Source organism: Myxocyprinus asiaticus, chromosome 8, assembly GCF_019703515.2.
Source record: "Myxocyprinus asiaticus isolate MX2 ecotype Aquarium Trade chromosome 8, UBuf_Myxa_2, whole genome shotgun sequence".
NCBI classification, from domain to species: Eukaryota; Metazoa; Chordata; class Actinopteri; order Cypriniformes; family Catostomidae; genus Myxocyprinus; species Myxocyprinus asiaticus.
Window position 1 is genome coordinate 32,627,480 of NC_059351.1, and position 22,592 is coordinate 32,650,071.

Genomic DNA, 22,592 nt, shown 5'->3' on the forward strand with positions numbered 1-22,592 from the left:
TGTTATTTATCATTGTGTTGTCTAAAGATGGTGGCTCTCCAGTTGCGCCTGAGGTTACATGCTGATTTTACAAGTTTTTTTTTTTTTTAAATGTAAATGTTATTTATAGTCATGCACTGCCTGGCCAAAAAAAAAAAAAAAAAAGTGGCATACTCCATTTCGTTGGATCGCCATTAGCTTTGATTACGGTGCACATTCGTCATGGCATTGTTTTCGACAACCTTATACAACGTCACAACATTTCCATCCAGATTTACATATATTTTTGGCCGAGATCTTGTTTTAATGAAGGTAGAGTCGAACACCTCCGTAAAGTCTTCTCCAGCACATCCCAAAGACTTTCAATGGGGTTAAGGTCAGGCCTCTGTGGTTGCCAGTTCATGTGTGAAAATGATTCCTCATGCTCCCTGAACCACTTTTTCACAATTTGAGCCTGATGAATCTTGGCATTGTTGTCCTGGAATATCCCGTGCCATCAGGGGAGAAAAAATCAATTGTTGGGATAACCTGGTCATTCAGTACATTCAGGTAGTCAGCTGACTTCGTTTTATTGCCGCATAATGTTGCTGAGCCTCGACCTGGCTAACTGAAGCAACTCCAGATAATAACAATGCCTCCAGAGGCTTGTACATTGGGCACTGTGCATGACGGGTGCATCACTTCATGCGCCCATTGCATTGGAATAGGGAAAATCTGGACTCATCAGACCACATGACCTTTTTCCATTGCTAAACAGTCCAATCATTATGCAAATTCAGGGATGTGTACAGACATTTTGGGGGGCAGGGGCTAAAATGGAAAAAAAAAGGGCACTTCTCATAACTATTTATTTAAAAAAATAATTTTAATAATTTTAAATTATTAAAAAAATGATATAAAAAATAAAAAAGGGCTGTCTGTATCATGTAAAGATCTATCAGCATACAACAAACTAATAGAATGGATGGTTATTAGATGAGGAGCCTACAATCAAAATTATGAAGTTACTGTTTAAGGCAGGACACTTTTTCATGTAGTGGTCAATTTGGAGATTTTGGTCTATTTTGCTTCCATGTCTTCTTTTACTCTAATGGAAAGAAAACTTCCAAAATACACATTTAGATGGTGTTTGTTTTAAGCCTACTGCCCTCCGTCTGTTTGCATCTGTAGATTTATTCTAAATTAAGCAAAACAAGCTAAACTGCATATTTAAACATAACATTTCAGGAGAAAGACTCTTGATGTAAGCCATTAACTGGGCAAGTTCTTTGGTGATATGCTTAAATTCTTTTGTTTATCCTATTCACCTGCAGTGCCTTGTCAAATGTATGCAAATGAGCGCATTTTAATTAGTTAACGCCTAATTTGCATATCAATGTGGCGATTGTGATGACGTTATTAGACACAAATTTTACTGTATTCACCTGTAGTGTCTCCATTATGTACAGTACATTAGCCTGTATGGCCATGATATATGGCCTTAGCTAAACTTTAGCTAACTTATTACATTAGCTAGTAGCTCATGAGTCATGCATGTTAGCAAGACACAAGTTAACTATATTTGTCTTTTGGCTAATTAGCTGTAAAGTCGAGGCACTGGTAGCTTTGTCTTTTGTTCATCACCTCTCACCTCCACACAAGCCAAGAAAAACACAACTGGGATAGGAGCTGGTTGGGGCTGCTGCCTGCCTGTTTGTGTGTCTGATGTGTGCTGCACTGCTGCGCGGAGGGAGCGAGGGCGGGCATCGGAACTCGATAATGTCTCATCTCCCGAGCACATCAGAAAAAGGGCACTTTCCCTCGAGGAAGAAAAAGGGCAGGTGCTCAAGCCCGCTTTGATGTCTATAACTACGTTTCCATCCAAGGATTTTTTGCGGAAAAAGTTTTGGCGCATCAAAATAAAGCTGATGGAAACGCAAATTATCGTTAAAATTTCACAAGTGTCTAATACTAGCGCATAAACTCTATGTCGATACTTCAAATGTCGCGAAAAACTGGTCTGGATATACTTTTTGTCGAGAAAATTGGCAATAACGCAAAAATGTAGTGTCACGTGACAGAATTTACCCCAATCTTTAGCCTGTGTTAATCATGATGACAGTATACATCCTTGAAAGCCAATTTATTGTATGTGATTATGGATTGATCTTAACGGCATACCTGCACAGATCCAATGCTGCATACATGACACTTCCAGGAGTGCCAACACAAATATCTCATATCATGCACATCGACAAGTGCACGGAGAACAAATGAATGGCCACTCTTTGTGATTAATCACATCCGTTTATTAATTAAAGTTGCTTTTCCACACCATTCAAAATAATAGATGGCAGTCATGGAATTAGACCAAAAAAACATATAATTTCTGTGCACAAAGATGTTTTAAATTAAAAATAAATACACAATACTAGGAGAAACGCTTCAGTGTGCCTTTCTGAAACACTAACATACAGCGCAATTCTATGAAATTATTGTTTAGCTTACTTTTGAAAAAAATGCCAGCACATTTCCCTGAATTAAATTAAATAAATTACCAAGCGAAAAAAGCATTAAATAAAAATAAAAAAATTACCAGACGAATAGACCTATATACTTGCCTTTTCTTTACACAAACTTAAATTAGCCGTACCCTGTTCTGTAGACAAAAAAAGTCGGCTGAATGACATTCTCAGAATGTTCTACACTTTTTTCAAGACTATAAACTATCAGAACTATTTGTCTAATGCTGAGTTCACTTTCAGAAAACGAGCTTTTGAACATTTTAAATCTAACCCTCTTTACCTCGGATCGCATTTGCTGAGCTTCTTCAGAAAATGTAAATTGCATTAATTATTAATTTTAGACGACAATCAAATTCAGTTGGTCGTTAAAAGTTGCTGGACATATATGCGGGATATAATGCAGTTGTGATGGCGATGCTTTATATTAGATGATTGTTTAAAATAGCCTACTGAATATCAGGAATGTATCATATATGTAAACCCTGATATTACACCGCATCAGTTTTTCTTTAATAGCTGTGCACACAGCATATACACATCGATTGATGGTCCTTATACTAAGACCGAAAGTTCCCCCACTTGGTGCAGGTTTTCAGCTTGAACAGGGCCATTACGATTCGCTTTCGGGTCGGCACCGATGGCAATCTGCGATATGCGCAACATCAGGACCAATATTACAGTCCTATCAGAAGGGCAACGGCTCCCTTTTGATTGCAATTCCTCACCTTCTGATTGCATTTATTTGTGAAATTAAAATGACAGTAAGCTGGCAAATTTCAATGAATTATCACAATACTCTCCCCATTTTACCAAAATTTCGGAGGAAAAAAAATAGGGACATCTGGGAGGCGAATTAGCGATAAACAAACATTTCTGAATGGAAACGGCTTCAGGGCAGATTTCTTTTGCGCTAAACCAAAACTTATGCGACAAAGTGTTTTTTTTAGGCATGACGTCATCACGCACACCATTTTTTTATCGATAAAAGGCCATTTGAATGGAAACAGCCAGAAGACGACAAATTTCGCACATTTTTTTTTACGCATTTTCACTTTGTCGATAACAAAATAGCGCGAAAATTGGATGGAAACTAGGCTACTAACAAGTGGCTTTCTTGTGGCCACACAGCCGTTTAGTCCCAATCCTAAAAGTTCTTTTTGTGCGTGTGGAAAGTCACATCGTAAAAAAACAGACAAAACATAGCAGTGAGTTCTGTTGTCTATTTTTTTTACGATGTGACTTCAAGCGTTTTAGTGACCTAAGATCACAATCAGGTTTTTTTCCGACCACATTTCTTCTGCGAAGCTGATGGTTCGCCACTATCCTTCCAGGTTTTAATAATGCATTGTTCTTAACCCAATTCCAGTGCTTTCAGCAATCTCCTTCGTTTTTTCTTTGCTTGAAGCAGGCCAATAATGTGCCCCTTCTGAAACACATCTTCCGACATGGTTGTTTAAGAAATGAGAAGCTACACACTGCACCGGTTAGGGTTTAAATAATTGTTTCCAGCTGAAACATATTAATCACTGCAATAATGATCCAAGCATAAGCTCTTAAATATCTGCTTATTTAAATCCAAATGGCGATTTTTATTTTAATTTTATTTTTTTTATTATTTTGGCCAGGCAATATATATTAATCACAGTTTTGGGTTAATGAGATGATTTTCCTTTCTCATACATTATTCATGAAGTATTGTTCAGATTTAAAGGGATTACGTATCCCATTTAACCATAAATCACATTTTTATTGATATGTGAATTGGTTGTGTTTTTTAAAGGCAAGTGGAATGTTGTTTAAAATATGGATTTGCCACTAGAGGGCAGAGCCAAGTCATAATTACCCATTTATCTGAACGCTTCTTCGTTTAGCATATATCTACAAATGAATTTTAAACACATAAAGTTATAATATATACAGTGGTGTGAAAAAGTGTTTGCCCCCTTCCTGATTTCTTATTTTTTTGCATGTTTGTCACACTTAAATGTTTCAGATCATCAAACAAGTTTAAATATTAGTCAAAGATAACACAAGTAAACACAAAATGCAGTTTTTAAATGAAGGTTGTTATTATTAAGGGAAAACAAAATCCAAACCTACATGGCCCTGTGTGAAAAAGTGTTTGCCCCACCTGTTAAAACATAACTTAACTGTGGTTTATCAGACCTGAGTTCAATTTCTCTAGCCACACCCAGGCCTGATTACTGCCACACCTGTTCTCAATCAAGAAATCACTTAAATAGGACCTGCCTGACAAAGTGAAGTAGACCAAAAGATCTTCAAAAGCTAGACGTCATGCCGAGATCCAAAGAAATCCAGGAACAAATGAGAAAGAAAGTAATTGAGATCTATCAGTCTGGAAAAGGTTATAAAGCCATTTCTAAAGCTTTGGGACTCCATAGAACCACAGTGAGAGCCATTATCCACAAATGGTGAAAACATGGAACAGTGGTGAACCTTCCCAGGAGTGGCCGGCTGACCAAAATTACCCCAAGAGTGCAGCGACGACTCATCCAAGAGGTCACAAAAGGGTTCTGCAGCAGGACAATTCTGCAGCAGGACAATGATCCAAAACACACCAGCAAGTCCACCTCTGAATGGCTGAAGAAAAACAAAATGAAGACTTTGGAGTGGCTTAGTCAAAGTCCTGACCTGAATCCTATTGAGATGCTGTGGCATGACCTTAAGGCAGTTCATGCTCAAACCCTCCAATGTGGCTGAATTACAACAATTCTGCAAAGATGAGTGGGCCAAAATTCCTCCACAGCGCTGTAAAAGACTCATTGCAAGTTATCGCAGATGCTTGATTGCAGTTGTTGCTGCTAAGGGTGGCTCAACCAGTTACTAGGTTTAGGGGGCAATCATTTTTCACGCAGGGCCATGTAGGTTTGGACTTTGTTTTCCCTTAATAACAACCTTCATTTAAAAACTGCATTTTGTGTTTACTTGTGTTATCTTTGACTAATATTTAAACTTGTTTAAAGCATGAGAGAGATTTATTTTCATTGTTAGATGCTTATTTTCATATGGTGTTTTTTATTTATAATGAAATTATGAATAACACCTTTTCCCCCCATTACCTGTTGGACATTTTCATTAACTTCAAGTCAAAATTTGCTGTCATCCTTTCAAAAATGTTGAAAATTATACCAGTTTAAGATGAGTGATGACTATATCTACCCTAATGCAATATTCAACAGTTTTTTTTTTTTTTTTAAACATATTTTGAGTTAAATTAATTTTTGGTTCTTTTATGTGTCACACCATAGGACATTATGTCACACTAAAGGACAGAAATAGGAGGTAGTTGTTGGATTAAAGAGAAATAAGATGTATTATATTCAAGCATTTATATTTAACTGAATGAAAGATTAATGAAATTTTTAAATATAATTGTTGCATTTTTCAAAGCAACATTTAAACTATTTACTTCATCGTTCTCTTAGGATCTCCTCCCTTCTGTGTGGATCACTGTTAATTTTCTCTCTGAACTTTCGTGATCTCTCTCTCTCCCAATCATTTTTCTCCCTCAATTCTTTGTCCAAATATGAAAGAATCCAAAAATGAAGGACCACATTTTATACTTCAGTAGTTTGCATGTAAATGTAATCTTCAATAGAGTAAAGCATATTTGGCCTGCTGTCCGATATTGGAGGGCTCGGAGCTCGAGACTCGACTTGAGTCCTGATTACACCAATCCCCCCCCGGACTTTACTTACTTGGGGGCCGTTTACACAACAACGTTTTCCGTTTTTAATTGAAACGTTATGTATTTTGGCTGTTCGTTTACACAACAACGGCGTTTTGGGGCCTGAAAACGCAAACTTTTGAAAACGGGTTTCAAAGTGCACGTTTTTGAAAACAATGCCGTTACCGTCTCCGTGTAAACATACAAAAATGCAAATTTGTGAAAACGATGACATCATGCGCACGCGTATTACATGTTCAGTCTATAGACATGTATGCGAGTACTTCAAAACAACGCCCGAGACATTCAAAACTACAATGGCGGACTACAGGACTGTGTTTGTGCTGCTCAAGATTTTGAGTTTATTGACGCTTCTCCAGCAAATTGTAGATTTACTGCATCACTACTACAACCAGCAATCGCCATCTTCGTTGTTTGTATTCACCGCTCTGTGGAAGAATGCTTATGTGCGCAGGCGCGTAGTGTTTCTTTACAAAGTGACATCACCAACTACTGGCCTGGCATGCATAATACAGCATTTTTAGTCGTTTTCGCGGATCCGTGTGAACGGGGATCATTTTGACAACGTTGTCATCTGTACGTGAAACTTTTCAAAAACGCAAAGGAAAAACGTTACCGTTTTTAGTATATCGTTGTCGTGTAAACGTACCCTTAGATGAATAGTGAATATTTGAAAATAGGTGAAGATGGGGAGGAGGCGGGATGCCAAGAAAATCTGTCACGGGAAGCAGGTAAGCTGCGGTTTATATACTCCTGCTCGCGGGCTGTGATTTGTCAGATTAAAATTGGCATGCTACTCCCGAACCTCTGTTAATGAACTTTTATAACTATTTATTTTCATGACACTGAATAGCAGTATCATCATATCATCACTATAACAGTACAAATGTTCTTCAAAAACAGCAGAAAGTAGTTTAATTATTGCAATTAAAAGTGGTATTTATCAACATTTTTATGCTTTTTAATTTATAAAAGTTAGAATTTATTGAACCTTGCTTGAGACAGTAACACCATAGGACAATTTTGAGATTTGGCTCAAAAAATAAAAAATCGAATGACAATGCAGTTTGTATAATAACAGGTCGATGTAAAGCAAAGAAATGTTTAATCATTTAATGCATTTTTAAATGATGACAATACTATTTATTAATTTTTATCTTGTGTGACAGTGAAAATGCCATGTCATGTCAACAACCCATATACTGTATATATATATATATATATATATATACACATACAGGGTTGGGAGGGTTACTTCTGAAATGTATTCCACTACAGATTGCAGAATACATGCTGTAAAATGTAATTTGTAACGTATTCCGTTAGATTACTCAAGGTCAGTAATGTATTTTAAATAATTTGGATTACTTCTTCAGCACTGGTAGATTTTTTCACTCGTTTTGACTATAAAAACTCTGCCAGTACAGTAAGACAAAATACACATGTTAAAAATACATTCTCTGAAAAACCGAAATATCTTATGCAGTGTTGTTTCTAAAACAAGATCAATTAGATTGATTTAAGGATTTTTAGATATTTTTACAGGAAAACAATAAAAAAAATATTATCAAGAATACGATTTTTGCCCTAATATCTAAAGTCTTACTAGAAAAAAGAAATTATGATCCAACGTAAATTTTCTTGATAAAAAATATGATCGTGCTTGGTAACGTGCTTGTAAAATGGCTAGAAATAGCATTTTAGCTTAACGTAAAGCTGACAATTTACACAAGGTTTATTTCTATTTCTTCTGCTCCAAACTTACTTCAAATTTACTTCTTAGTCTGCTCGTATGAATGTAACACATCATAAGAAAGTGTTTCACCGCTGTTCAAATGCACTTTTGATCGCATCATTTATATATATAAATGTTTTCCATCTGAAAGGACTAAATATTAAGTGAAACAAATGACAATAAAATGCAAAGTAATCTCTTCAGTAATCAAAATACTTTTTGAATGTAACTATTCTAATTACCAATGATATTACTAATTGCTAATATTTTGTATTTTAAATACGTAATCCCGTTACATGTATTCCGTTACTCCCAACCCTGTATATATATATATATATATATATATAGATATATAATAAAAGAAAAAAATATAAAACCTTGGCTGCTTTTTTGGGTTTAGTCCCACATTTAAGGAGATTAAATATTTCATTTCTTGAGATTTTTTTATTTATTTATTTTTCTAAAATGTTTACTTTTCTTAAATAAACAAAAAATAATGTTAAAACTTTAACTTGCAACGTTGCGGTTGCGGCTTGCTTTCGTAAGAATGAGTCCGCCGGCTCGTCTCACAGCGAGTCTGGCCTCTTGTTCGGAGCCTGCGAAGATGATGAGCTCTCGAGCGCAGCATCGGAGAGCGGGCTTGTCCAGTCGGAAGCAGAAGCCTCAGCTGGGCTCCCCCCCTCGGGGACGATTGCCCAGTCACAGGCTGATGCAGAGATGACGGACATGCTTTCCCAGGTGGCCATGAGCGTCAGGTTAGAGTGGAACACTCCGCTCTCCCCTGAACCCTCGCGACTCAATGATTGGTTCCTGGGCTCGCGGCGCTGCTCAAAGCAGCCACGCCCCGCTCCAATGCATTTCTTCCCAGAAGTGCACCTTTTACTGCCCGGCCCCGATTCCTAAGTTCCCCCGCCCTCACTACCCTCGATGGCGGGGTGGCCAGGGGCTATACGGTGATTCCCCCGGTGGATAAGGTGCTCGCGGTGCACCTATGCCCGCAGAGCGCCGCCACCTGGCGCTGGCGCCCAAAGCTCCCATCCAAGCCCTGTAGGTTCACGTCGTCCCTGATAGCTAAAGCCTACAGCGCTGCTGGACAAGCCGCCTCTGCCCTGCACGCCATGGCTCTCCTGCAGGTCCACCAAGCCAAGGCGCTAAAAGAACTGCACAAGAGTAGTTCCGCCCCAGATCTGATGTAGGAACTGCGCTCGGCAACCGACCTCGCTCTCCGAGCGACGAAGGTCATGGTGCGGTCTCTCGGGCGGACGATGGCCACATTAGTGGTCCAGGAGCACCACCTTTGGCTCAACCTTGTCGAGATGGGTGATGCCGACAAGACACGGTTCCTTGCTGCCCCCATTTCCCAGGCTGGCCTATTCGGCGACACCGTCGAGGACTTTGCCCAGCAGTTCTCGGCGGTGAAGCAGCAGACGGAGGCTATCCGGCATATCCTGCCCCGGCGCGGCTCAAGATCCAGCACACCGTCTGCTCATCGCCAAGGGTGTCCCCCTGCGGTGACTGCACCAGCTCTGCCGCAGCCCACCCCTTCGGCCCGACCCTGGCGTGGAGCCCACCGCAGGAAGCAGACGCCACCTGTCTCACAGCCAGCCACTAAGAACCCACAGAGGTCGTCAAAGCGCCCCTGAGACGGGCGACCCAGGGTCGAAGAAACCCACTCACCTGGAGCTGGTAAGAAGACCACTCCATCCCCTGGTGGAGGGCCGGGTGGAGAATCTTTTGTTGCCTTTTTGTTTGATTTCACTGCATGTCCAAGTGGCTGTGGTACCCAACAGTTCAGCAAAAGAGCGGTTTCCTTCTTCCCTGGGTCACATACCCAGTGTGCACGGTCGTCATCACGACTACCGTCCACGGGTTTTTCCTTGCAGGATTGGCGCTCCAGCGGTGGTCTTCCCGCCCCTGAGTGCCCAGCTGTGGCACACAGCCACCCCCGATGTGACAGTCTCCACGGGTTACGAGGACAGGCCTCTTCCTCCCCCATCCCAGGCTGTTCCGGGGGTGGTCACAAGGAGCCAGGTAAGTGCTTAGATGTCGCTAGACTCAGCATGGCCACGACGTGGTGTGGCACCTCGAGCTCCACCCCGCCTCGAGGCCCCACCTGCCGGTACGTCCCACAACATTGTCCCCTTGGTCCCCCTTGCGCGGAACTTGGATGCATGGGTTGCGCTTTCCAATCCATTGGGATGGCTATGCGATTCAATTCGCCAGGCGCCCGCCCAGGTTCAGCGGTATCCACTTCACCTTGGTGAAGGACGAAAACGCTGCTACCTTGCATACGGAGATCGCTACTCTCCTACGGAACAGCACGATAGAGCCTCACCTGTCATCCTCCGGCCGAGATGAAGAAGGGATTTTACAGCCCCTACTTCATCGTACTGAAAAAATGCAGTGGGTTGCGGCCAATCTTGGACCTGCGGTACTGAACCGGGCTACAAGTGTTTGGTATGTAATTGATTGTCTCTTTAATTCCAGAATGATGGTGTGAAGTATATTCGGGTCATTTGCAGTTATAATTTTCTTATGAAATTCATGATTAAAATTTTCACTTTTTGAGCTCGAAACTGACAAACCTTTGAACAAAGGCCATAAATTAATTATCTTGAGGGGAGGAGAATTTGACAACAGGCCCTCTGAAAAGCCGCCTCTGATTGGCTTAGAGCCTCTTTGGGATGTGAACAAACTGAAGGGGTTTAAAGGCCTGGACAACCCCTCTCTCTCCTCTGCTCTACAGTTTTACACACATTTTGACCTTTGTCCCGGGAAGTCACTCTTGCGGGAGGCCTCGCTTACGGGGCTCCACCTGGTCATTCCATCACCCATCCATCCAACCAAACAAAGGCCTCCTGGAACTGAACCAAGTCAAAGGACTTCAAGAACTCCACATGCCAAAAAACGCACCCAACACAATGCAAGTACAGACCTTCAGACTTTCAATGAAATCTGGTGCTTTCTTTAATATAATTTGAGTAACCCGATCTCAAATCACAAACGTAGTAAATGAAGTTCTCAGGGTTTGTTCAAGGCAAGGTCTATAGACTCCATAAAGTTCATTTTTCTGTTACGGATCATTTTGTGTTTGTTTGTCTATGTGTTAGTTTAGTTGTTTGTTTGTTAGTTTAGTTGTTTGTTGTAGATTAGTTAATAAAGTCTTGTTTGTATTCAAAGAGAAGTTGACTGTGTATTTGATTTAATTATATCAATTATATATTAGATCTGTCGATCCTAAGCTACATGCTCATCAAAATCAGAATCAGAATCAGCTTTATTGCTAAGTATGCTTACACATACAAGGAATTTGTCTTGGTGACAGGAGCTTCCAGTGTACAACAATACAAAAATAATACAAAAACAGCAGCAAGACATAGATAATAATAAAAAATTGTTATACACATACATACATACATACACACACAGACACACACATACATATATACACACATACACATACGTAGTGCAATCTAATACAAATCTGTTATCTGTTATGTACAGTGCAAATACAAATCTGTTATGTACAGTGCAAATGTTTCTTTTTTTTTTTTTTCAGAGGAATGAAATGGCAGAAGAGGTTGGATGTGTTGGATAAATATAAAAAAGACTAAACTGTGTATTGCACATAGTTATTGCTCAGTGGGGCAATTTAACTGTTGATGAGATGGATAACCTGAGGGAAAAAAACAGTTCCTGTGCCTGACGGTTCTGGTGTTCAGAGCTCTGAAGCGTCGGCCAGAAGGCAACAGTTCAAAAAGGTAGTGGGCAGGGTGAATGGGGTCCAGAGTGATTTTTCCAGCCTCTTTCCTCACTCTGGAAATGTATAGTTCTTGAAGGGGGGGCAGGGGGCAACCAATAATCCTCTCAGCAGTCCGAATTGTCCTTTGTAGTCTTCTGTGTCTGATTATGTAGCTGAACCAAACCAGACAGTTCTTGAAGTGCAGAGGACAGACTCAATGACTGCTGAGTAGAACTGTATCAGCTGCGCCTGTGGTAGGTTGAACTTCTTTAGCTGGCGAAGGAAGTACAACCTCTGCTGGGCCTTTTTCACAATGGAGTCAATGTGTGTCTCCCACTTCAGGTCCTGTGAGATGGTAATGCCCAGGAACCTGAATGACTCCACTACTGCCACAGTGCTGTTTAGAATGGTGAGGGGGGTCATTGTTGGGGTGTTCCTCCTAAGGTCCACAATCATCTCCACCGTTTTGAGCATGTTCAGCTCAAGGTTATTTTGACTGCACCAGACAGCCAGCTGTTCAACCTCCCTTCTGTATGCAGACTCATCGTCATCTCGGATGAGTCCGATGACAGTGGTGTCATCTGCAAACTTCAGGAGCTTGACAGAGGTGTCCTTGGCAATGCAGTCATTGGTGTAGAGGGAGAAGAGTAGTGGGGAGTGCACACATCCATGGAGGGCACCAGTGCTGATAGTACAGGTGCTGGAAGTAAGTTTCCCCTGTCTCACAAGCTGCTGCCTGTCCGTCAGAAAGCTGGTAATCCACTGACAGATAGACATGGGAACAGAGAGTTGGTGTAATTGATTCTGGAGTATAGCTGGGATGATGGTGTTGAAAGCCGAACTGAAGTCCACAAAAAGGATCCTTGCTTATGTCCCTGGTCTGTCCAGATGTTGCAGGATATGATGCAATCCCATGTTGACTGCATCTTCCACAGACCTGTTTGCTCAATAAGCAAATTGAAAGGGATCTAGAAAGGGTCCAGTGATGTTCTTCAGGTGGGCCAACACCAGTCTCTCAAATTATTTCATGACCACAGACGTCAGGGCGACAGTCATTAAGTCCTGTGATTTTTGGTTTCTTTGGGACAGGAATAATGATTGAGCATTTGAAGCAGCATGGGACTTCACACTGCTCCAGTGATCTAGTTAAGAACTGTGTGAAGATGGGGGCCAGCTGGTTAGCACAGGATCGAAGACACGCTGGTGAGACGCCATCTGGACCTGAAGCTTTCCTTCCAAAAGACGTGGCTCACATCATCTTCACAGATCTTAAGTGCAGGTTGAGTAGCAGGAGGGAGGAGGAGGGGGGTTGCAGGAGGTGTTTCAATAAACAGTATTTCAATCTATTTGTGATATTATTTTCAATGGCCATGAAAGTAGTATTACCATACGAATTAATCTTACGTTCCAATCAACTCATCGCTGGCCGAAGACTTCGATTGGAGGTAAATATTGATTATTTTAATATTCCCCAAATCAATCGCTAATTCCATTATTGAGCTAAATTCCTTGAAATTATTAGCAGATACAATGAGCCTGTTTCATATTGGATGGTGGAGAATTTTAGTCAGATTTCCAATCTGCTCAGGTGTTATTTATATTGCATATATTTCCCTACATTATTTTGGTGGTCGAACGTGGCCAAGATTCTTAAACTAATTATTTACAAATAAAATCCTACACAGATGTAGTACAGATATGTAAAAATGACAGCATCATTGCTTTGATACTGCAAGCACATATTTGGCAAAGGCAATTGATATTGACTTTTCGTTGGGAGTTGACATTTTTATTTAAGCCAGAATCATTCACTCAGACACTCGAGACAACTGGTTCTTCATCCTAAATAACAATCAAATGCTAGAAGAAGAGGATAGAGGATTTGTGTGACAATATGAAGAGATGTAAGTCAGTCACATATCATGGGAGTTTAAATAAATTTCAAATATATTCTCCTCTTAAACATTTATTTATATTAATATTAGAGTCTTTCTCTTGCAATACTTTTTAATGATTTTTTTTTTCTTTTCTTTTTTTGCAGAAGCTGAACCAGATCATAATAATAATGTCAAATATTAAATAAACAGAAAAAAAACTATCAAAAAAATTTAATTAAAAAATGTCTCATGGAATTTATTTAGTTTGCAGCAGTTGAAACTTGTGGCAAATGACAGACAGAAATTATGAGTCATGGGGGTCGCATGGATCAGACGCTGATTTTACTCTCTTCTGCCCTATACAGCTGATAGACCTATTTACTATTCAGTATATTCCATACAGCTCAGTATATGACATGTAACATAAATTGTCATTTCTTTTCTATAACTTCTTCTTATTAATTAATTCTACAATTATTTTTAATAACCTAGAACATTTAACTATAGGTAGAGTGCTTCAACTTCAAATATCTCATTATTAAATAAATATTTTTCTCCAAAACATATTGGCCACAATTATTGGCACCCCTAGAAATTCTTAAGAGTAAAATATATCTGAAGTATATTCCCATTCATATTTTAAATTTTTTTAGTGCACCTGGGTGACTAGGAACATGAAATTGTTCAGCCATGACTTCCTGTTTTACAAGGGTATAAATATGAGGTAACACACAGGCAAAAAGTATTGAATAAAAGGGTGCCAATAATTATGGCCAATGCGTTTAATTTTAATTGTAATTTATTTATATTTTTAAATTAATGCTCATAATTGAATAATGAGATATTTCCCCTGTTTCAATTGTTTTATTTCAAATAAAGGTTAGATTTTGTTTTATTTATTTTTTTGAATGAAAGATCAAAAAGCCAAGGGTTATTTACCAAGGGTGCCAATATTTTTGGCCACCACTGTATATATATATATATATACAGGTGCATCTCAATAAATTAGAATGTTGTGGAAAAGTTCATTTATTTCAGTAATTCAACTCAAATTGTGAAACTCATGTATTAAATAAATTCAGTGCACACAGACTGAAGTAGTTTAAGTCTTTGGTTCTTTTAATTGTGATGATTTTGGCTCACATTTAACAAAAACCCACCAATTCACTATCTCAAAAAATTTGAATATGGTGACATGCCAATCAACTAATCAACTCAAAACACCTGCAAAGGTTTCCTGAGCCTTCAAAATGGTCTCTCAGTTTGGTTCACTAGGCTACACAATCATGGGGAAGACTGCTGATCTGACAGCTGTCCAGAAGACAATCACTGACACCCTTCACAAGGAGGGTAAGCCACAAACATTCATTGCCAAAGAAGCTGGCTGTTCACAGAGTGCTGTATCCAAGCATGTTAACAGAAAGTTGAGTGGAAGGAAAAAGTGTGGAAGAAAAAGATGCACAACCATCCGAGAGAACCGCAGCCTTATGAGGATTGTCAAGCAAAATCGATTCAAGAATTTGGGTGAACTTCACAAGGAATGGACTGAGGCTGGGGTCAAGGCATCAAGAGCCACCACACAAAGACATGTCAAGGAATTTGGCTACAGTTGTCGTATTCCTCTTGTTAAGCCACTCCTGAACCACAGACAACGTCAGAGGTGTCTTACCTGGGCTAAGGAGAAGAAGAACTGGACTGTTGCCCAGTGTTCCAAAGTCCTCTTTTCAGATGAGAGCAAGTTTTGTATTTCATTTGGAAACCAAGGTCCTAGAGTCTGGAGGAAGGGTGGAGAAGCTCATAGCCCAAGTTGCTTGAAGTCCAGTGTTAAGTTTCCACAGTCTGTGATGATTTGGGGTGCAATGTCATCTGCTGGTGTTGGTCCATTGTGTTTTTTGAAAACCAAAGTCACTGCACCCGTTTACCAAGAAATTTTGGAGCACGTCATGCTTCCTTCTGCTGACCAGCTTTTTAAAGATGCTGATTTCATTTTCCAGCAGGATTTGGCACCTGCCCACACTGCCAAAAGCACCAAAAGTTGGTTAAATGACCATGGTGTTGGTGTGCTTGACTGGCCAGCAAACTCACCAGACCTGAACCCCATAGAGAATCTATGGAGTATTGTCAAGAGGAAAATGAGAAACAAGAGACCAAAAAATGCAGATGAGCTGAAGGCCACTGTCAAAGACACCTGGGCTTCCATACCACCTCAGCAGTGCCACAAACTGATCACCTCCATGCCACGCCGAATTGAGGCAGTAATTAAAGCAAAAGGAGCCCCTACCAAGTATTGAGTACATGTACAGTAAATGAACATACTTTCCAGAAGGCCAACAATTCACTAAAAATGTTTTTTTTATTGGTCTTATGATGTATTCTAATTTTTTGAGATAGTGAATTGGTGGGTTTTTGTTAAATGTGAGCCAAAATCATCACAATTAAAAGAACCAAAGACTTAAACTTCTTCAGTCTGTGTGCATTGAATTTATTTAATACACGAGTTTCACAATTTGAGTTGAATTACTGAAATAAATGAACTTTTCCACGACATTCTAATTTATTGAGATGCACCTGTATATATATATATATATATATATATATATATATGTCACGTTTATGTGTTTTGTTCATGTTTTTTCATGTCAAGTGCCAAGCTTAGTTTAATGCCAAGCTTAGTTTTAGTATTAGGTTTAGTTTGTCAAGTCAAGTCAAGTTTATATTCAAGTTCATGTTTATGTTTCATGTTTGTAGTCAGGGTTTTTTGGTTTCCACAATTGTAAATGAAACTGCACATGGGTTCATCCTCCCACATCATCGTCTCTTTGTCTGCCTGTTTCCAGCAATGTTATTATATATATATATAGACTACATGTATGGAAATTTGTATTTTTTTTTTTTAAACTGAAAAAAAATAAAATATATATATTATAAAAATTTTTACTTTTTCAGTAAAAAAAATAAATAAATCCATACATGTAGTCTCACTCATTATTGTTCAGGACAAAGGGATGTCACATATAACTGATTAATTTATTTCCAGTACATTTATCAGACATTTACTATATATATTTCTCCCCAATTTGGAATGCCCAATTCCCACTAAGTCCTCGTGGTGGTGTAGTGACTTGCCTCAGTCTGGGTGGCTGAGGACGAATCTCAGTTGCCTCCGCATCTGAGACCGTCAATCCGCGCATCTTATCACGTGGCTTGTTGAGCGCGTTACCGCGGAGACATAACACGTGTGGAGGCTTCACGCTATTCTCCGCGGCAGTCACACGCAACTCACCATATGCCCCACCTTGAGCGAGAACCACATTATAGTGACCACGAGGAGGTTACCCCATATGACTCTACCCTCCCAAGCAACCGGGCCACTTTGGTTGCTTAGGAGACCTGGCTGGAGTCACTCAGCATGCCCTGGATTCAAACTCACGACTCCAGGGGTGGTAGTCAGTGTCTTTACTCGCTGAGCTACCCAGACCCCCAGATATTTACTATATTAATAAAAAGAAAAACACAAAGTTTTTCTACTGTCGCAATGGCAAAGTGTCAGAAGTTATAGAATCACCCTAATGACTTATCTTGAAGGTGGTTACTTTTTTCTGTATGGAGCTATCAATTATGAAATCACCAACAAAGAGATTTACCTGTTTTGTTTGTCTTTCCCCTGCATCTTCTTCCAACTGTTTTTGTTCTTAACCGCATAAGATAACCATCCAATCAGAAGGCATCGTCAAGCTGGTGACATATAGACAACTTTCGTCCAATCATTTGACATCTATTTATATCAAAAGCAGGAGTTGCCGGTGTCGTGAACAATCGAGTCCCCCCTGAAAATCGGGTCTCCAGGGGGTAGCCGTTTGTAATGCCTGATGAAAAACCTATCATGTTATCGCTATAACTTGCAGCTGCGTTAGCTTGATGTAGCCTGCATGCTAACCGCTCTGGGTTTTTTTTCCCCAGCAGTACAGATGCCTGCTGTATTGTGCTATAACAGACAATTTAAAAGGAAAAAGGATATTTAATCCCTATACTATGATTTACAGTATGCTAAATTCATAACTTTTATAATGCATGGCTGGGAACTTTTGAGTTAGTTAGTTAGTTAGTTAGTATGTTTTAATCAATATAAAGATTTCTTTAACATTGTTTTCTTTATTATGTCATTAGTGTATCACGTTATCAAGTTTAATTGTTTTGATTTTGGATTCAGTTTTCAGTTATAGGGTCAGAATGCTTCAAAACTCTCTTCTTGAATTCAAAGTGATTTTAATAAATTATAATTTACAGTTCTCTTATTCCAAACATTTTGTTTTATATTTTATGATTTTTTTTGCAACACATTTCAAATTGTCACATGGCATTAATTGTAGTTTCCTACTGCTATCATTCCACAGTGCCATTTTCATGGAATATTAGTTGCATGAACCATCAATCCTCTGTTCTCCCACCAGCATTTCTTTAAAATGAGGGTAATCTCAGGAAAATTCTGGGGTGTGACAAGTCTAATAGGACAGTGTCGTAACTGTAATGCTACAGTCATATTCTGTCACTACATTCATTAATTCATATTAGACACATATTTCTGCTTCATGCGTCATTTTATTATTCCACTGTTTTCAGGAGTTATACAGAAGTATTTTGTCACAAAATGTTTAAGAATAACTCCTGAAAACAATGGAATAATATAATGACATATGAAGCAGAAATGTTTAACTATCTTTAACTGTGATACTGCTGCCATATTTTTTTTTTTTACATCATGTCACAACTGTCAAGTTGAAACTTTCATAGAATTCAGAATTTAAAACTTTTAATTACAAGTTCTTAAAAGAAGTGAATGACTTTTACTTGTCACAATCTTGTAATTACTGTAATTCAGACACCATAAAACATTTACATTCAATGTTTTATTAAAAAAAAAAAAAAAAAAAAAAGTAATTTTAAGAAGCTGAATATACTGTAAATATAGACATGCAGAAGAATGTTGATATGTGTATTAAGACATAATGCTCAGAAATCTTGGATATCATAATCCCAATTAAACTGACCTACCCAAAAATTGGACATCTCAATCCACATCAGAAATTATGCAATTATGGTTACCAGAACTACTTAGTAGTAGTAGGATGAACAATTGGATAAAAATGCATCTCACTTTCAATGTGTTTTGTAAAAGTAGAGCAAATAAATGCCATTACCAAGTGACCTTCCTCAGACCCTTTGACACTTTTCAGATAACATTCCTATCACACAACCATATGTACATGTTAATAACACAAAATAGATTAGATACAGCACTTTGTTGATGTAACTATTATGTAATGTAACATATGTATTGGCATTTCCCTTGTGCTGGTAGGGTATGAAATGTAATATCTAGAGTTTTTGTAGCCATAGTCCCAAAAATATTTACGTCTTTACTAAACCAAAAATTAATACAATGGCCATTGGACAGTGTGAAAGAATTTTTCAAGAATGATGCTTGAAGTCAGATTTTTTTCTTTTCCAATGCTCTATTGTATTAGCAAAATATGGCCGGGAGAGTTCACAACAGAAGTCTCAACAAAGCAAAGGATACAGGACATTTTATACTTTTCTAACACCAGAAAAATTCTTGTGGCAGAATATAATTGGCCAGTGCAACAGCCAGAGCAACAGCCAGAGCAAAGTCACTGTCTTATTGGAAAGTAGTTGTTAGGCAAAGCAGTGGAAAAGTTTAGTGATTGTTATTTTCATATTTGTTAAACTTCAAGACTAAATGATATCTTTTATACTTAGTCCTCTGTCACGTCACCACCCACCTACGCCAAGGGAATGACAAGAAGACTCAGCGGGCACCCTCCACAATGGAAATATGTTTGCAGCGCTGAGTTTTTTGGTGTTACACTGCCACCCAAACAATAAGTGATGTTGCATAGTACACATATGGAATTTTTAAGAGACGCATCCTACAATGAAAAAGTGTTTAAAATGTCAGTAGTTTTGAGAATACACAACCCCTAGAAGTCACTAACAACATGCATAAAGACATAATAATCCAAACGTAAATCAATTCCTTGCAAATATTTGTGATGCATTCTTTCATTTTTAAATAGTTTTTAGGAAATGTATCTGAAAATAAATAGTTTACAATACTTAGTTCTTTTTCCAACAGTAACTGCATGGGGACTTTTAAAACTGACTTCGAACAATTAAGGTCAGTGTAACACTACTTATTGGAAAGGAGGAGGCGAGAAGCAGATTTCCTGGTTCAGGCAGGAGTTTTAATCATGCACTCTGACACTTACAGTTCCACACTCATCGGTTTTACAAGCAAACATTTACTCAAACACTTCCAGTTCAATACACTAATAATACTGAAATTAGAGACAGATGTTAGACATAATTTAGCTCAGGTGTAAGCGCCCTTACCGCTTTCTCTCTCTCCGGAGAGATGCTTGACCACACCCCCGCTGCCACAGTCAGCAAAAAAAAAAAAAAAAAAAAAAAAATATTAAGAAATATTTAGAACCAAGAATAACGTGGATAAGACATCTCCAGTGTTAAACAGCTCATTATAAGAGGCTATGTCATTAAAACCATATACAGAGGGCATTTCAATAAGGGCTGTAAGAGTGTGTGCCCATGTGATGCCACTAAATGACAAAGAAGAAAAAAAAAAAAGCCTAGTGGGAAAAATAGTAATTACTGTTGAACAAAACACTCCTAATAATTGACTTACTGCAGACACCACTTATTCATGGAAGAGATAATGGTTAAATTGCAGTGCTTTTGTGTGTTTGAATTCATGTACTTTCTGCAAGGAGATGTTTCCATGCAACTTCTAGGAACTGATAACAAACTCCCGCCCCCTTCTTGTTGACTAAGCAAGAACATTTCATAACCCAAAGCAAGGAACAGTTATTGGATGTTGAAATATTTGCACAAATGTCAACAACTTGAGCTTGAAATTCTTGTCAGATCACACAAAAGCCTCTGCAAATAGCAGAGTAAACGAACTGGAGCGATTCGCTTGTGGTGATAATGCAAACCGACCCAACGGACCAACAAACCAAATAATATCCCTATAAAAACCATGAACATAACTGAGGAATCTTTGGAAAAGACATCTGTAGATCAGCACTACTCTGTAATTCATCATCAAAATATGGATATAGCCTTTTAGCAACTATATTAGATATAATTGCACATTTAAAATGGGAGCTGTTTTATAATTCCAGAGGTAATTTTAGTACGATCGTTTCTCTCTTTTGGATAGTGGCAGAACACTGGTAGGATGGCGTTGGCAAGGTTTTGATAAATGAAAAACATCTTTACATGGCTTTACTCTGCTGTTTGTATTTGTGTGCGTGTGTGTGTACGTGGGAGAGAGAGAGATCTGTGAGAACAGGCACGTTTCAGTGGAGAAATATTGCAAAAGCAACTAATGACGGATACAATTTTTTACAACTCATATCCATCCAAGTGACGGATAATTTGTATTTGGAGCACAACTTCTAACTGACGACGCTCAAAAATTCTCAAAAATGTGTAATAGTTGACACATTTTTTACAGGCATATAATTTTAACCGGTTTATCAATGGATGAGCTTAATCCTAAAAGAGTGAATTAACATAGTGAACAATAAGGGGACAGCTTGCTCACACGTGACTTTTAATAGTTTTGGTCCGTTTTGAAATGTTGCCTTGTGAAAGCGAACCGAACCAAGAAGAAAATGCAACATTGTAACAATTTTGTCCCCATTTCAGAACAAAGAAAACGGTCTACAGGTCTGAAAACGCCCTAAGTAATGAACAGACTAAACTCACCATAGGCATACATTTAGGAAGGGATGATAGAGACATGTCAGAAAATCATTCAGAAAATCAAAAATGTCCCGACCAATATTTGGGCAATTTTACCACTTCGAAAATACTTTAACTTTATAATATGTTTTTATTTTCATTATTCACTATTCATATGTAAATTATTGTCTGACATCTGAAGCGGCACATAAAAGGCGTTATCACTTTTCACAGTGCTGTTCAGGATACACCAATCAGAGTAGTTTGTGATCACTGAATATGTGCTTTTTTAATCATAATCTGAAGAATACACTGGTGGATTTCCATTTGTATTTTAGGTCCAATCCTATAAACTAATAGATTTAAACAAGCATAATTTAGTGAATACATTTTTCCTTTCTAAGACTAAGTCAAACAACGTCCTAAATTTTGTATGCGGACCAATGGAAGATTCTGCTTTTTTTACGGGCAGTAAATACCCTCTTTAAATTTTAAAGACACCTTTAAATTTGAGCGACTGTGGCAGGTAAGGGGGTGGATTAGAGGTGCAGGATTTTAAAATGCTAGAATAACTGTGCAGACAACTGATTGCCATCCCAAATTAAAGGGAAAGTTTACCCAAAATGAATATTCTCTCATGATTTACTCACTCTCTTGGCATCCCAGATTTGTATGACTCTTTCTTCTGCAGGGCACAAATTATGACTTTTAGAAGAATATTTCAGCTCTGTAGGTCCTTACAATGCAAGCGAATATGTGCCAAAACTTTGAAGCTCCAAAATCCACATAAAGGGAGCATAAAAGTAATCAATACAACTCCAGTGGTTAAATCCATAACTTCTAAAGCAATATGACAGGTGTGGGTGAGAAACAGTTCAATATCTAAGTCATTTTTGATCATAAATTCTCCTCCCTGCCCAGTAGGGGGCGATATGCACGAAGAATGTGAATCATCAAAATCAAAAGAAGGAGAAAGTGAAAGCGAAGGGAAAAGGACTTAAATATGTATCTGTTTCTCATCCACACCTATCATATCACTTCTAAAGTTATGGCTTTAACTACCAGAGTCCCCTGGAGAACTTTTATGTGGCCCTATGGTGAATTTTGGAGTTCAAAATTTTGGCACCCATTCACTTGCATTGTATGGACCTACAGAGCTGAAATATTCTTCTAAAAATTTTTATTTCTGTTCAGCGGATGAAAAAAAGTCATACACAGCTGAAATGGCATGAGGATGAGTTAATGATGAGAGAATTTTCAT